The sequence below is a fragment of the Jaculus jaculus genome, chromosome 2 (assembly GCF_020740685.1).
Source record: "Jaculus jaculus isolate mJacJac1 chromosome 2, mJacJac1.mat.Y.cur, whole genome shotgun sequence".
Lineage (NCBI taxonomy): Eukaryota > Metazoa > Chordata > Mammalia > Rodentia > Dipodidae > Jaculus > Jaculus jaculus.
Genome location: NC_059103.1, coordinates 6494718 through 6508607, shown reverse-complemented (window position 1 = coordinate 6508607; position 13890 = coordinate 6494718). Strand labels below are relative to the sequence as shown.

The window sequence follows — 13890 nt, the reverse complement described above, 5'->3', positions numbered from 1 at the left end:
TGCACTCAGGTCTCCTGTACTGACCCAGTGAGTTGACTGGGGTGAATGAGCATGGGAGGCTTGCACAGGGAATCTGCAGCAGAATTGACAGACAACTCACACAGCTGCTTCTCTGGAGCTTCCTGCAACGCCAACTGCTCAATCAGCTGCCTCTCCAGAGCTCCCTGCAACGCCCACTGCTCACACAGCTGTCTCTCCGGAGCTCCCTGCAACGCCCACTGCTCACACAGCTGTCTCTCCGGAGCTCCCTGCAACGCCCACTGCTCACACAGCTGTCTCTCCGGAGCTCCCTGCAACGCCCACTGCTCACACAGCTGTCTCTCCGGAGCTCCCTGCAACGCCCACTCTGCTCACACAGCTGTCTCCCTGGAGCTCCCTGAAACGCTCACTGCTCACACAGCTGTCTCGCCGGAGCTCCCTGCAACGCCCACTGCTCACACAGCTGTCTCTCCGGAGCTCCCTGCAACGTCCTCTGCTCACACAGCTGTCTCTCCGGAGTTCCCTGCAACGCCCACTGCTCACACAGCTGTCTCTCCGGAGCTCCCTGCAACGCCCACTGCTCACACAGCTGTCTCCCTGGAGCTCCCTGAAACGCCCACTGCTCACACAGCTGTCTCTCCGGAGCTCCCTGCAACGTCCACTGCTCACACAGCTGTCTCTCCGGAGCTCCCTGCAACGTCCACTGCTCACACAGCTGTCTCTCCGGAGCTCCTTGCAACGCCCACTGCTCACACAGCTGTCTCTCCGGAGCTCCCTGCAACGTCCACTGCTCGCACAGCTGTCTCTCCGGAGCTCCCTGCAACGTCCACTGCTCGCACAGCTGTCTCTCCGGAGCTCCCTGCAACGTCCACTGCTCGCACAGCTGTCTCTCCGGAGCTCCCTGCAACGTCCACTGCTCACACAGCTGTCTCTCCGGAGCTCCCTGCAACGTCCACTGCTCACACAGCTGTCTCTCCGGAGCTCCCTGCAACGTCCACTTCTCACACAGCTGTCTCTCCGCAGCTCCCTGCAACGCCCACTGCTCACACAGCTGTCTCTCCGGAGCTCCCTGCAACGCCCACTGCTCACACAGCTGTCTCTCCGGAGTTCCCTGCAACGTCCACTGCTCGCACAGCTGTCTCGTCGGAGCTCCCTGCAACGTCCACTGCTCGCACAGCTGTCTCTCCGGAGCTCCCTGCAACGTCCACTGCTCACACAGCTGCCTCTCCGGAGCTCCCTGCAACGTCCTCTGCTCACACAGCTGTCTCTCCGGAGCTCCCTGCAACGCCCTCTGCTCACACAGCTGTTTCTCCGGAGCTCCCTGCAACGCCCACTGCTCACACAGCTGTCTCTCCGGAGCTCCCTGCAACGCCCACTGCTCACACAGCTGCCTCTCCGGAGTTCCCTGCAACGCCCACTGCTCACACAGCTGTCTCTCCAGAGCTCCCTGCAACGTCCTCTGCTCGCACAGCTGTCTCTCCGGAGCTCCCTGCAACGTCCACTGCTCACACAGCTGTCTCTCCGGAGCTCCCTGCAACGTCCTCTGCTCACACAGCTGTTTCTCCGGAGCTCCCTGCAACGTCCACTGCTCACACAGCTGTCTCTCCGGAGTTCCCTGCAACGCCCACTGCTCACACAGCTGTCTCTCCGGAGCTCCCTGCAACGTCCTCTGCTCACACAGCTGTCTCTCCGGAGCTCCCTGCAACGTCCACTGCTCACACAGCTGTCTCTCCGGAGCTCCCTGCAATGTCCACTGCTCACACAGCTGTCTCTCCGGAGCTCCCTGCAACGCCCACTGCTCACACAGCTGTCTCTCCGGAGCTCCCTTCAACGTCCTCTGCTCGCACAGCTGTCTCTCCGGAGCTCCCTGCAACGTCCACTGCTCACACAGCTGTCTCTCCGGAGCTCCCTGCAACGTCCACTGCTCACACAGCTGTCTCTCCGGAGCTCCCTGCAACGCCCACTGCTCACACAGCTGTCACTCCGGAGCTCCCTGCAACGTCCTCTGCTCGCACAGCTGTCTCTCCGGAGCTCCCTGCAATGTCCACTGCTCACACAGCTGTCTCTCCGGAGCTCCCTGCAAAGTCCACTGCTCACACAGCTGCCTCTCCGGAGCTCCCTGCCACGCCCACTGCTCACACAGCTGTCTCTCCGGAGTTCCCTGCAACGTCCACTGCTCACACAGCTGTCTCTCCGGAGCTCCCTGCAACGTCCACTGCTCACACAGCTGTCTCTCCGGAGCTCCCTGCAACGTCCACTGCTCACACAGCTGTCTCTCCGGAGCTCCCTGCAACGTCCACTGCTCACACAGCTGTCTCTCCGGAGATCCCTGCAACGCCCACTGCTCACACAGCTGTCTCTCCGGAGCTCCCTGCAACGTCCACTGCTCACACAGCTGTCTCTCCGGAGCTCCCTGCAACGTCCACTGCTCACACAGCTGTCTCTCCGGAGATCCCTGCAACGCCCACTGCTCACACAGCTGTCTCTCCGGAGCTCCCTGCAACGTCCTCTGCTCGCACAGCTGTCTCTCCGGAGCTCCCTGCAACGTCCACTGCTCACACAGCTGCCTCTCCGGAGCTCCCTGCAACGTCCTCTGCTCACACAGCTGTCTCTCCGGAGCTCCCTGCAACGTCCACTGCTCACACAGCTGTCTCTCCGGAGTTCCCTGCAACGTCCACTGCTCACACAGCTGTCTCTCCGGAGCTCCCTGCAACGTCCTCTGCTCACACAGCTGTCTCTCCGGAGCTCCCTGCAACGTCCACTGCTCACACAGCTGTCTCTCCGGAGTTCCCTGCAACGCCCACTGCTCACACAGCTGTCTCTCCGGAGCTCCCTGCAACCTCCTCTGCTCGCACAGCTGTCTCTCCGGAGCTCCCTGTAACGTCCACTGCTCACACAGCTGTCTCTCCGGAGCTCCCTGCAACGCCCACTGCTCACACAGCTGTCTCTCCGGAGCTCCCTGCAACGCCCACTGCTCACACAGCTGTCTCTCCGGAGCTCCCTGCAATGTCCACTGCTCACACAGCTGTCTCTCCGGAGCTCCCTGCAACATCCACTGCTCACACAGCTGCCTCTCTGGAGCTCCCTGCAATGCCCACTGCTCACACAGCTGCCTCTCCGGAGCTCCCTGCAACGCCCACTGCTCACACAGCTGTCTCTCCGGAGTTCCCTGCAACGTCCACTGCTCACACAGCTGTCTCTCCGGAGCTCCCTGCAACGCCCACTGCTCGCACAGCTGCCTCTCCGGAGCTCCCTGCAACACCCACTGCTCACACAGCTGCCTCTCCGGAGCTCCCTGCAACGCCCACTGCTCGCACAGCTGTCTCTCCGGAGCTCCCTGCAACGCCCACTGCTCACACAGCTGTCTCTCCGGAGCTCCCTGCAATGCCCACTGCTCACACAGCTGTCTCTCCGGAGCTCCCTGCAACGTCCACTGCTCACACAGCTGTCTCTCCGGAGCTCCCTGCAACGCCCACTGCTCACACAGCTGTCTCTCTGGAGCTCCCTGCAACGCCCACTGCTCACACAGCTGCCTCTCTGGAGCTCCCTGCAATGCCCACTGCTCACACAGCTGTCTCTCCGGAGCTCCCTGCAACGTCCACTGCTCACACAGCTGTCTCTCCGGAGCTCCCTGCAACACCCACTGCTCACACAGCTGCCTCTCTGGACCTCCCTGCAGGTTTCTTCTCCCTGTGTTCTGGGAGTCCTGCATGCACCCAAGGGCAAACAAAGCAGCAAGATATGGGACATACAGGTCTGCAGAGATGACTTAGTGATGAAGACACTTGCCTACAAAGCCAAAGGACCCAGGCTCAATTCCGAGGACCCACATACGTCAGATGTACAAAGTGGCACATGCATCTGGAGTTCATTTCCAGTGGCTGTAGGCCCTGGCACATCCATTCTCATTCTCTCCCCCCTCTCTCTTTCTCTACCTGCCTCTTTCTGTCTATATCTCTCTCAAATAAATAAATAAAAATAATTTTTAAAAAAAGAAACAGGACATACAAAAGTCGAGAACTTCTGAAGGAAGTGCACAGGGCACAGAGGTGCTGTGAAGTGCTGGAGGAAAGGGCACAGTAAGGATGAATGAGGGTCTGATCCCCAGAGCCCATGCAAAAAAATGTAAACATGGCTGCTGACATGTGGACCAGCAGCACTGGGTGGGGTGGACACAGGCCGTCGGTGTGCACGTTGATCAGCCAGTCTTAATGGAAACCAGTTAGCTCCAGATTCAGTGAGAGACTCAAAATACAAGGACACCTGATATCCTCTTGCCTCCGCATGTATGCACCTATGCATACACACCACACATGAGCACTACCAAAAAGAAAAACAGAAGCAGGGCAGAAAAGGAAAACCAGCAAGGACAGACATGCTGAGATCCCATGTACACGCTGCACATGTCACCACGTGCCACAAGCACCTCAGGCCTCACCGGATGCAGCATGCCTGTATCGCACTGCACACCACATGCCTCACACCGTCACACTGTGCCCCTCGAGCCGATCCATGCGTGTCCTGCCACACTGTACACATGCCTGTGTGCCTCCCATCCATGCCACACACTTCACGCCACATTGTGCTTCTCCTGCCATTCCATGTGATGCAGGCCAGGCTACATGCCACATACTGCATGTCATTCCATGCTATTCACCTCCTGCCAGACACAAAGTACAAAATAAGAGGATGACTGCCTAGAGGTACCAAACAAAGCAAATACCAGGATGTGCGGCAGAGTCAGACACTAACACAGGAGTGTGCAAGCACAGAGTAGAACACACTCATACCTTTGCTAACTGTCCACTGACAGGACAAGAAGCAGTGACCACAGCCGGAGGCATGAACTGACCGTTGTAAATATTGCTGCTCTCCAGCAAAGGGAACAGGACCTTTGAAAAGTGGTTCACGTTTCAAGACAGGAAATATGAAGTGCCAAATCCATGCAAATCCAAGAGGAAGATGCTTAGGTCGGATGAGGGCAAAGCCAAGCCCACAGGCAGAGCGAGAGCTCCCAGGAACCAGTGCCATGAGCAACGGGCAGCAAGTGGACATGCGCTAGAACACAGAGGTGAGCGATCCCAGGAGCCACAGCTCCACAGCCAGAGGACACCACATGGACATGGGCAGAACAGTGCTGTGAGAGCTCCCAGGGACAAGGGTGCCACAACGAAAGGACATCACACGGACATGAAAGAATGCAGCTGCAACCTGACAACGTGCAAGCCTATCTGAATGCGTACATGGAAAGCAGAACAGTCTTCTCCATCAGCGAATGCCAATTCCAGCAGGAAGAAGGAACAAGATTCAGTAACACACCAGTGGGGGCTGTCAGGGTGAGGGAGGGTTCCATCAAGGCCCACAACGGTGGACAAAATTTTGAAAAGAAACAGATTTACATAAGCTCAAAGAATCTTCCAAGATACTTTACAACAACAAGTAAAAAGAAAAAGATGCTCACCTTATAGCGGAGATATAGCATAGAACTAAGGGAATGATCATGACAAGACGGCAATGCACATTTGAACGTAAGGGACATGAGCTGAACACCCCAAGAGAGCCTCCTGGCGTGAGAAAGGACAAGAGAAGAGAGTGGCACCAGCAAGTCGTAGAGTCAGATCGTTGTGTACTGAAATTCTAACCTGACACCAGCAACCAATACAGTTAATGGAAGCCTTCAGAACACCAGACAAAGTCAGCAAAGAACTTCTCACTGTCATATTATAATTACACTATAAAACAAAGAAAATACATTGAATGCAGTCAGAGAGAAAAATTAAGTCACATATAAAGGCAAGCCCATGAGGATAACAGCAGATCACCCAACACAAACTTGAAAAGCCAGAAGGGCTTGGAATGATGTATTCCAAGTGCTGAAAGATAATGACTGTCAACCAAGATTACTTTATTCTGCAAAGCTATCTATCCAAACTGACGGAGACATAAAGACATTCCACAACAAAAATAGGCTAAACCAGCTCTACAGTAAACACTTGCAAGGTTCCTTCATGCTGAAGAGAAAGCACATACATCAGGAAACAGGAAAAACAAACCATACTAGTTAATACAAGACCATAAAGGAAGAACAGGAAGCACTACAAAATGAGAAGAATGGCAAGAATAACCACACACCTTTCAATAATAACTCTTAATATCAACAGCCTCAATTCTCCAAACAAAAGACACAGGCTTGCAGACTGGTTTATAAAGCAGAATCCTTCTATTTGTTGCCTCTAAGAAACTCACCTTTCCATAAAAGACAGATACTATCTTAGGGTGAAGTGATGGAAAACAGTAGTCAAGCAAATGGGTCTAGAAAACAAGCAGGGGTTCCTATCCTGATATCTGACAAGATAGACTTCAGACCCAATATTACTTAGGAAAGATAAGGAAGGTCACTTTATAATGATTAAAGGAACAACATTCCAACAGGAGGACATTACAATACTAAACATATATGCACCTAACATGGGGGCTCCCAATTTATCAAACAAACACCATTAGAATTAAGGCCACAGGTAATGCCAAACAAAGTTGTAGTGGGTGACTTCAATACAACACTCTCATCAATGGACAGGTCGTCCCAGCAAAAAAAAATAAACAGAGATGCATCCAGATTAAGTGAGGTCACAGAATAAATGGACCTAACAGATACCTACAGAACATTTCATCCAAATGATGCAGAATACACATTCTTTTCAGCAGCACATGGGACATTCTCTAAAACAGACTATATATTAGGACACAAAGCAAATCTTAACAAATACAGGAAAATTGAAACAATTCCTTGCATGCTATCTGACCACAGTGGGACTAAATTATAAATCAACAACAAGAAAAGCTATAGAGCATACACAAAATCATAGAAATTAAACTGAATACTACTAAATGATGAATGGGTCAATGAAGAAATCAAGAAGGAAATCCAAAAATTCATGGAATCAAATGATAATGAGAATGACACATATCAAAACCTTCAGGGCAAAATGAAGGCAGTCCTAAGCGGGAAATTTATAGCTTTAAGTGCCTATACTAAAGAGATTAGAAAGGCCACAAGTAAACAACTTAATGCTTCACCTTAAGGTCTTGGAGAAAGAAGAACAAGGCAAACCAAAAATCAGTAGATGGGAAGAAATTATAAAGATTGGGGTAGAAATTAATGAAAAAGAAACCAAAAAAACAATACAATGAATCAATGAAACAAAGAGTTGGTTCTTTGAAAGGATAAACAAGATTGATAAACCCTTAGCAAATCTGACCAAATGAAAAAGAGACACAAATGAATAAAATTATAGATGAAAAAGGCATCATTACAGATACCAAAGAAATTCAGAAAATCATATGGATATATTTTAAGAACATACACTCCACTAAGTTTGAAAATCGGATTTCCTAAATTTATATGAACTACCAAAATTAAATCAAGATGAGATAAACCATTTAAATAGAACTATAATAAGTAAGGAGATCAAAGTAGTTAAAAAAAAAATTCTCCCACTGAGCATGGTGGTGCATACCTTTAATCCCAGCACTCAAGAGGCAGAGGTAGGAGGATTGCTATGAGTTCGAGGCCACACTGATACTACATAGTGAATTCCAAGTCACTCTGGGCAAGAGCAAAACCCTACCTCGGGAGTAAAAACAATTCTCTCAACTAAAAGAAGTCCAGGCCTAGATGAATTTTACTAGACCCTCATGGAAGAATTAACACTAATGCTTCTCAAACTTTTCCATAAAATAGAAAGGAAGGAATAATACGAAGCTCCTTCTACAATGCTGTAGCCCTATGGGAGAGAAGTCATCAGTGAAGATAAACAACAGTGGACATTGCAAGCCTTAAATTTGGCCAGCCAGGCCAAAAGAGCCAACAGGTGCAATAGAGGCATGTCTGTTATGGGAGAAACCAACCACTCTCTAATTGGACTGGAGGCCTGCTCCATGGGAGGGAATACATGCCTGGTACTGAAAACCTATGAAGGGGGAGGACATGAGCTCTAAGGGGTGTGCCACCTGCTGATAACTGGCTAAATGCATATGTTATGCTCACCAAACTGCCCAATAAGCGCTTCTCTTAATGCTCATACCCATATATTAATGCTACTCTCATCTTTTCAGATGGCAGTGATCTCTGGGATGACTCAAAAGGCAACATAGTGCTGAGAAGAAGTGACAGAGGGGTGCTCAGCACTGAAACCTCTATCCCACCTTCCAAGGCTCAGGGTCCATTGTGGAAGAGGTGGCAGAAAGAATGCAAGAGCTGAAGGAACGGTAGGACTCCTTACAACGTGCTCCTCCAGACACAAAATGGCCTGACATCCATGACTTTGCAGTGTCTGGCACAATCTACACAAGACCCTCATAATAGGAGGAAAAGATGACGACACCAAAATTAAAGCAGAGAGACTAATTCAGAGGGGGAAGGGATATAATGGAGAGTAGAGTTGGGAAGGACAAAGCGGGGAGGGAAGGGAATTACCATGCTTTATTGTCTATAATTATGGAAGTTGTCAATAAATTTTTTTTTTATAAAAAGCAAGGAGCTGCCAAAGGCCCAAGCACAGTCTAAGCCCAGGGGTGGTGTCAGGCATCTGCCCAGCACCAGGTCAGGACAGAGAAGCCGACAACTTCTCAAGGCAGAACTCAGCTCTGTCCTCCCACTCTGCCGGGTCCACCTCTGAAGTTAGTGGACAATGTTCTCACCACAACCCAGAACACGGTCTGATAGAGCTGATTCAAAAAGGCCTGAAAGCACATCAGAGACGTGCTTACCGGGCAGTTTGGTGAGCGTAATATATGCATGTAGCCAAAGATGAAGCCTGCAGTACAGATGGGTGACTCAGGTGACCTCTCGTGGCATAGTCCACCACACTACATGCTGTTTGACAGGTGAAGATGACTCCAAGATGGCATGTCTATGCTGGGCACCACAGCTTGGCCAGAGGGGCAATTTGGCCATCAGTCTGGATGGTGAGGCCCAAGGAGCACAGCCACGCCCCAGCCTCTCCTGCGCCGCACTCGTGAGAGAAACCACCTGCCCACAGAGCGTGTGGTGCGGACTCTGGTCCTAAAGAGAAGAGGCTCACCAACCCAAGTTTTGGAGGCCAGCAGGGGGTCTGTGCTCTCATGGAGGTACAATCCTGTAACCAGAAAAGACAGAGCTTTGCTTTCTGAGTAGGCATCAATGCCCCGGCTTCAGGATGTGGAGGTGACAGTCCTCTGCTGCTGAAAGGAGCCGGCAGCTCCTTGGCCCCATGGGCAGCAGACAGAGTGGCTCCCCAGCATCCCTGGGCTGGGCACAGCCTATGCTTGGAGGGCAGTGCTTTCCCTTTGGGACCATTCCGTCTCTATCCACCTCGAAGCAAAGCTGGAGCTCAGGGGCCAGCGTCCCCAGGGTCGGTGGGCACAACTGCATGGTGGCAGCTGCAACAGCGCAGCCCGATCCTCTCGGCGACGTGTCATATTTTCATAAAGCAAGGCTGTCCACAGCAGGCAGCTGGGGCCTCCAGCCACACGTCACAGGTTCCCGTGGTGCTTCTGTCCAGGCTCATCCCTGCCCTCCCTCTCTCTGAAACAGGGCCCTGCCTGCCTCCCTGGCTTATGGGGAGTCACACTCTCAAAACCACAAGTGGCAACCCCCAGGCTGAAGCCCCCTTCCGTCCTCGACACCAGCATGTTCCCATCCACACTCCTACTGAAAGAGGCACACACAGTGAGGGATGTGTGTTGAGAGCCCACCCCTGACCCCTACCAACTCCAGCCGCTCTGGAGTCACTTGGGGCCACGCCATGTGGGCTTGCCTGGCCCCATCCTCCACTTACTTGTCCACCCCATAAACGAAACCACATTTTTCACTCGGTTCAGCTGACCACACCCGCCGGCTCAAGCCATCCTCTAGGTGCCAACTCCTATCTCTCCAAGGCAGCCCGCCACTGAGGGTCACTGGCACCTGGACAGAGGGGAACACTGCCACAAAAGACACCATGGAAGAAGTCTGCACGGTGGGTCACCCCAGCCCCTGCCCCGGCCCCTTGCATGTAGCTGGTGCAGGGCTTGACAACCCAGGAAGCACCTCTGCTTATTTCCCAACAACACACACACCACCAGCCTTCGCTACACACGAGCAGCCTAGCGCCAAAAGACACGGCAACTGCTTGTGGGAAGCACATGTGGAGGCAGTGGCCTGTGGGCTGCATCTGCAGGAGGGAGAAGGTGGTCTGGGGCAGCAGGGTGCCTCCCAAGGCCTCAGGGGCAGGACAGAGAAGGCCATCCATATGCGAGAGACAGAAGGAAGTCTGAAGACCCCAGGAAAAGAGGACGGCCTCGCCGTGGCACTGTGGTCTCAGAGAGGTGACGTCAAGGGGCTCTGAGCATTCTTGAGACATGGGTACACGTGTCAACTCTGGACATGGAGGGTCTGCAGGGGCACCTAGCCCTGGCCCCATGCACTGCCGAACGCCAGCTCTGATAACACTGCTGGAGGCAGGGCAGTTCTGAGGGCCCGTCCAGGCCCAAGATCCCTCACAAGTTGGACCTCACTAGCCAGTCCACTCCCTGTTCCCACATTAGATGGCAGCCGTGGCCTAGCAGAGAGGACAACGCCACTTATAGCATGCTTCCAACACACTGTTCAGGGTCATCATGAGGACTGCCATGGCCAGCCCCCATAGGAGGGACAAGGGAGTCTGGCCAAACCCACACGTGTGCACATACACACCCACCCACACTTGAGTCTGCACAGCCAAGGCATGCTCCCCTGCCTGGAGCCTCCCTGATGGCTGGCTGGCGCAACCTCACAGCTCCACACAGGCAGCTCATTAGCACAGCTATGGATCTTCTTGCTTTTCGAAGCAAGCAGCTCCGAACTCAACACAGACGGTGAAGGCCTGTGGATTGGGGCAGTCTTAGGACAGTCACCAGGACGACCCAGAGCCCAGCGGCTCCAAGGACAGCCACCACCGGTAGGTAGCACCAACAGCAGGCCGGACAACAGCCCTCCGGGAAGAAGTCTCTGGTAAGAGGCAGCTGTGGAGAAAGGTCATCAGAGGGGCACCTGCCAAATGCAGGAAGCCCATCCACTGCCTGCCCCGACCCCAGGCTTGGGTCACTCACAGCCAGGCCCACCCGCCTGCTCTCTGCTCCTGCCCACACACAGGGCCAGCCTGGCACAGGCATCTGCACAGTGAGCAGACATTCAGATAGCTCAGATATGCAGATGAAAGACAAGTCCAGTCTGGGGAACACAACTGCCAAAGGGGACCATGGTAGAGGGTGAAGATGGAGGGGAAGCCCCAAGGGAACCTCGAATATGCCATCTTCAGGGCCAATGGGTCAAGGACTGGCTTCTACCAGCTCACCTTTCAATTAAACAAACAAGAACTAGAGAAGAGAGAGACAAGCATTTAATTGTCATTGAATGAGTCCCTATCAACAGGATGACAAGTTAGGGAAGAAGACATAACCTCACCCCAGTCCCAGCTTGCACCTGAGGTCACAGCTCCTGGCCCAAATGCTACAGTCTCCTCTCATGGCTTTGCAGGGACAAAAGCAGTCCCCAGGAGACGTCCCAGTAGCTCTGGCCTCTGCCACTGCAGAAGGACCTGGCAAGGGAGAGGTGCACAGCAGCCCGGCAGGTCAGAGCCATCCGGCCACTCAGGCTCTCCCTGTATTTTATGGGAGACATCTAAGTCACATCCAGCACTCTGCTGTCACTTAAAAACCCCATCCTGCCCTTGGTTTCCCACCAGGAATAGATGGTAAGACCCTATTGCTGTAGATTCCACATACTTGGGCTGCAAGGCCACTGAGAAATCCTGCTGGAGCTGAGCTGATAACCTCCTCCACGTAGACCAGCTGACAGACAGCTGGAAGAAGCCGTTTTGCATGCAGTTCAATGGGAGAAAGAGAAATCACCAGTGAAGATACTCAAAAGTGGACACTACAAGCCTTATATTTGGCCAGCCAGGCCAAATGAGCCAACAGATGCAATAGTGGCACATCTGTCATGGTGGAAACCAACTGCCCTGTAATTGGATTGGAGGCCCACTCCATGGGAGGGAATACATCCCTGATACTGAAAACTTAAAACAAGGGTAGTCATGAGCCCTAGGGGTGTAACATCTGCTGCTGTCTGGCTAAATATTTATACTATGCTCATCAAACTGCCCAGTAAGCACTACTCTTAATGTTCATAGACTTGTATTAATGCTACTCTCACTTTTGGTAGAGAATCTTCTCTTTTCAGATGGCAGTGATCTTGGGATGACTCAGAAGGCATCATGGTGCTGGAAAGAAGTGACCAGAGTGCTCAGCACTGTGACATCTCTATCACACCTTCCAAGGCTCAGGGTCTAATGCGGAAGAGGTGGCACAAAGAATGTAAGAGCCAAAGGAAGGGTAGGGCTCCTTACAATGTGCTTCCTCCAGACACAAAATGGCCTGGATGTCCATGACCTCACAGTGCCTGACACTACCTACACAAGACCATCATAATAGGACGGAAATATCATGACATCAAAGTAAAAGAGAGCTGATTGACAGGGGGAGGGCATATGCTGAAGAATGAAATTTCAAAGGAGGGAGGGAGGGCATTACCATGGGATATTATTTATAATCATGGAAACTGTTAATAAAAAAAAAAATTTAAAAACCCGCTTTGGGTACCCAGAGTCTCAACCCAGAGAAATGAGGCGGCCTGCCCACAAATGGAAGCAGAAGCCCATAGCTCAGTGACAAGCAAGGCCCAAGGAATCAGGCACCACTGGTCCGGGGGCGGAGGGTCAGCACCGCTGCTGCAGGGGAGCCCAGGCAGTGCGTGCGGCTCACCCGCACAGGGACGCTAGTGCAAGGCAGAACCAGCTGTCAGAGTCCAGAGCCAGGGGTCTGCCCACCCCTAAGACCCTGCGATGGACAGCTCCTGTCTGCAGAATCTCAGGGCACACAGCCCAGAGCATGCTGCAAGTCACCCTACAAGCTAGTGCAACTGTCTGCACACCATACCTGTGGTTATGGGACAAACACATAAAAACATGGCAGGCATGGTGCCGCACGCCTTCAATCCCAGTACTCTGGAGGCAGAGGTAGGAGGAGCGCCATGAGTTCAAGGCCACCCGGAGAGTACAGAGTGAATTTCAGGTCAGCCCAGGCTAGAGTGAGACACTATCTCGAAAAACAAAAACAAAAACACCATGACAGATATGACGCCTGTCTCCTCCCATGGAAACTGGCACATGGGGCATGGTAAGAGCCCAGCCATCCCGGGGTCACAGTGAAATCTGACATACAGAGATTCACAAAGGCCAGATGGCCACTGCAAGAGTAGGTTGGCAGCGCAGGGCACTAGTCAGCTCCAGGTTGTCCTTGCCAAGGCTTCCCAGCACCTAAGAGTGTGTGAGGTGGTCACACTGGCAACTGGGGCGTAGGCTTGGTGGACCTTAACATTGTGGGCCTCCAAGGAGGGAACATGTCGGGGAGACTTCTCACTCCCAGGGCAAGCAGAACCCTAGGTGAGCAGAGAGACACCTTCATGCAATGCCTGCTGGGGACACGGTGTGAGTAAGCTGGTCTTGAGGCAATTAAGCCCACTTCAGAGTGGGTTTGGCAGGTGACGCCAAATCAATGGCTCCCCTGTGCGTGCCTGCAGGTGAGGAATCGATGAGACGAGCGCCTCCCCACCTGCTCCCGCTGGGCAGAGAATCAGAGCTGTTTGCCATCCAGGCCCAGAAATAAATAAATAAAGCCGTCAATTAGCTAGCACCCTCTGCTTCTCTGGCAAGAGCTTTTTACTACTTCCACCAAGCTGGTGCCCCTACAAGGCCATCCATTAGGCACATGAACAGCTCAGGGCTCAGGAAAAAGAGGAGGTGGGGTGAGGGCTGAGACCCCGGATGGGGACGGCAGCCTGTCAAGGAAGCC

At 52.7% G+C, this 13890-nt stretch overlaps 1 protein-coding gene across 5 annotated transcripts in view; it reads right to left on the bottom strand.

Moving 5' to 3' along the window:
* The window catches only part of Mad1l1 (mitotic arrest deficient 1 like 1), a 345185-nt gene that overhangs the window by 229958 nt on the left and 101337 nt on the right, over positions 1–13890 (bottom strand). Inside the window, exon 1 of one of the 5 annotated variants that reach the window (XM_045143915.1) lies at positions 1279–1347. The exons of the other annotated variants lie outside the window; for them this stretch is intronic. The gene's annotated coding sequence lies outside the window, so the exon portion shown is untranslated. Of the gene's footprint in view, positions 1–1278; positions 1348–13890 lie in introns of those variants that run through there. 5 annotated transcript variants of the gene reach the window in all.